Genomic DNA, 3,682 nt, shown 5'->3' with positions numbered 1-3,682 from the left:
GCCAATGCGAGCAACATGTCGGCCAATGCTCCGGGGCTGTGACGACATGCTACGGCGGGTGGAAAGCGTGGGCTTGGTGGTGGTGGAGTCTGAAGTCCCACACCAGTGTGGCACTGCTAACTCCGTCCACCCCACCCAGAGACACGCTCTCGCGTGAGAACGAAGCTCCGTTTCTGTGGCCCATTCGCCCACTGGCCTCTCTGCTGAGCCTGGCAATGAAGACAGGCAGTTAGTGGCGAGTGCGAGGCTGGATTTTGAGGTACCTTGGCCACTAACCCCTTTCAGATGGGCCAGCAACCAGCTGCCAGACCGCTACAGCTGCGGGGCATCGCTGAACATGCTCCAATTTGACTTGACGACTTGGCGGGTGGAATCTTTTGCATCTGTAAGCCACGCCCACTCGTGCCGGCTCCCTGTCCCCCTCTAGTGGTGGCTGGGCTGCAGAGAGGTCGATGAGCTTGCAACAGCTTTGGCCAGCAGTGCTGAGTCTTTTTGCTCAATCCATAGAGGCTCATACAGCGGTGGACCTAATAAGGAACAGGGGAGGGGAGAGAACTGCTCCCTGCAGTGACCTTTAGGTGTATGTGTGATGCCTCTGTCCCGCAGGTCTGGGCCTGCCTCCCTACTCCATGCCACTCACTCACTACCTCCAGGGCCACACCTGAGTAGCACTGTGACCCCATGACAAGCCCCTTGGGACAGGGGCTGCCACTGCTGCGTGAGTGTGGGGTGGGCAGCTGGGCTTGCTCTCCACCTTCCCCCCCCCACCCCACCCGAATCTCCCCTCTGAACCGAGCAGGATTAGTGCTGCCATGCCAGGGTGGCAGGTGCGGTTGAAAGTGGTCAGTGCCCCCTCAACTACTGCCCCTCTGTCACTGGGATCATGCATTAAGATCCGGAGGTTGGGTCCCCTCTGGCAGTGACCCTCGCACAGACGGGTGTGGCGTCACACCTCTATTACCAGTTCTCTGGAGGGATGGTAAATCTTTAGCAAGGGGGACCCTCCTCTTCTGTATACTCAGCTATGTTATTTCAAACAGAGACAATGGCTCCGAAGGGCTGGCGGCAGGGTATAGGGTCCAGACTGAATCCCCGTGCCAAAAGCGCTCGGCCTTATGTCAGGCTGAGGGTTCTGAAGCCAACGGAGGCCACAGAGCTCCCAGAGCAAACCAGCAGGTCTCCCAGAAGCAGCAGACTGCCCGGTTCTGCCCTCTTGCAGGGGTTTGCCCTCCCCGCCCAGTGTGGCGTGTTTTAGCATGGGATGAGCAGGCCTGCAGCCCTGCCTTGCATAACGTGTATGTCTGCGCGTGCATGCGTCTTTTGGGCGGGTGCTGTTTACCCACACCCAGGCGGTGAGGACACGTGTGTTTGGGCAGCTCTGTTCCCAGAGCAGAGAGGTGGGGGCAGCAAGGAGCTGCCCCCGCCCTGAGGCTGGCAGACTCCTGAGGAATTTTTCTGAGCTCGGTATGCCAAGAAAAACTATTTCAGATGGGATAAACAGGATGCTTTGTACACAGAGCAGTCATGATGCAGGCCACAGGACACCCCCCACCTCCTTGCCTTGGGAGGCAAGCAGTACCCCCAGGAAAAGATTCAGGTCTCACAGCACTGTCCTTGAGCCATTCAGACTCACTCTTTCTCATATACACTAAGACACCCTGGCCCAAATCCTAACACCCATTAATTTAAACGGGACATGGGTATGTGAATACCTGTGAGGATCCGAGCCCCGGGCCTGAAGTCTGGGCATCGGTCAAGCTGAGCCCAGCCCAGGGAGGCAAAGACCTGTGTGTGATGCGTCCTGCAGTCTGGAGGAGCAGAGCAGTTCCCTGAACTAGCTAGAGCAGCCCCATGGGTTACTCTGCCTTATGGCTGCCACCAAGCAAGGCTCCCCACAGGATTTTCCAGCAGCCAAGGCACAGAGCTCCCTGGCCACACCTCTCCCTCCTCCCCTGTGCATGGCCTCTGCTGCTCTCTGTGCCAAGGGCCATTGTGTCAGCTCCATCTTCCTGCAAAAGGGGGAAACAGTGAGGGCTGTTTCCACGCTGGTAGTATGGCACACAGCAGCTGAATGGGACTGCAGCCGAGGGCAAAATCTGGGGCCTCTCCGCTTCAGATCTGGCAGAGGGAGGAGGAGCTTTTCTGTCCAACCCCACTGCCATCCGTGGGAAGGCCCTGGGCACCCAGCTCCCTTGAGAGCACCTCAGCCCCCACCCCACCTGACAGCCCTGTTAGGCAGCCTTATCACAGCGGCCATGGCCTGTAACTGAGGCCCTGCATATAGCCGCAGAGGGCAGGGGGTGCCCCAATGAAATAAGCCCAGTGTGACTCCCCAGTGCAGAGGGGCTAGTCCAGTGCAGCGTGTCTGCATTGATGGGCTTGCACGGGTGTAATGACACCAATTTCCCCAGTCCAGACCAACCCTCGGGCCCCTACAGACGCTGCCTCTCGATCCAAGTGTAGCTGCATGTGTTGGGTGCAGGCGATCAAGCCCAGGCTATCACTGCCCAGGCTGTGTCTGCTTTGTGGGTGCGGGACCCCCCGCTCCGCCAGGGCTTTCAAGCTGCTTCCTGTTCTGAGCATCCAAGAGCTCTTCTTGTCCTGCTGACCTGCTGCTCACAAACTGGGAAGAATTAGTAGGGGAAGCAAAAGTGGATGGGAACCTGGGAGGCAGTGACCACGAGATGGTCGAGTTCAGGATCCTGACACAGGGAAGAAAGGAGAGCAGCAGAATACAGACCCTGGACTTCAGAAAAGCAGACTTTGACTCCCTCAGGGAACTGATGAGCAGGATCCCCTGGGAGAATAACATGAGGGGGACAGGAGTCCAGGAGAGCTGGCTGTATTTTAAAGAATCCTTATTGAGGTTACAGGGACAAACCATCCCGATGTGTAGAAGGAATAGTAAATATGGCAGGCGACCAGCTTGGCTTAACAGTGAAATCCTTGCTGATCCTAAACACAAAAAAGAAGCTTACAAGAAGTGGAAGATTGGACAAATGACCAGGGAAGAGTATAAAAATATTGCTTGAGCATGCAGGAGTGAAATCAGGAAGGCCAAACCACACCTGGAGTTGCAACTAGCAAGAGATGTTAAGAGTAACAAGAAGGATTTCTTCAGGTATGTTAGCAACAAGAAGAAAGTCAAGGAAAGCGTGGGCCCCTTCTGAATGAGGGAGGCAACCTAGTGACAGAGGATGTGGAAAAAGCTAATGTACTCAATGCTTTTTTTTGCCTCTGTCTTCACGAACAAGGTCAGCTCCCAGACTGCTGCACTGGGCAGCACAGCATGGGGAGGAGGTGACCAGCCCTCTGCGGAGAAAGAAGTGGTTTGGGACTATTTAGAAAAGCTGGACGTGCACAAGTCCATGGGACCGGATGCGCTGCATCTGAGAATGCTAAAGGAGTTGGCGGATGTGATTGCAGAGCCATTGGCCATTATCTTTGAAAACTCATGGCGATCGGGGGAGGTCCTGGACGACTGGAAAAAGGTTAATGTAGCGCTCATCTTTAAAAAAGGGAAGAAGGAGGATCCTGGGAACTACAGGCCAGTCAGCCTCACCTCAGTCCCTAGAAAAATCATGGAGCAGGTCCTCAAGGAATCAATTCTGAAGCACTTAGAGGAGAGGAAAGTGATCAGGAACAGTCAGCATGGATTCACCAAGGGCAAGTCATGCCTGAC

This window comes from Eretmochelys imbricata, chromosome 16 (assembly GCF_965152235.1).
Source record: "Eretmochelys imbricata isolate rEreImb1 chromosome 16, rEreImb1.hap1, whole genome shotgun sequence".
Lineage (NCBI taxonomy): Eukaryota > Metazoa > Chordata > Testudines > Cheloniidae > Eretmochelys > Eretmochelys imbricata.
The sequence above is the reverse complement of the archived record's forward strand: the minus strand, read 5'-3'. Positions refer to the sequence as shown.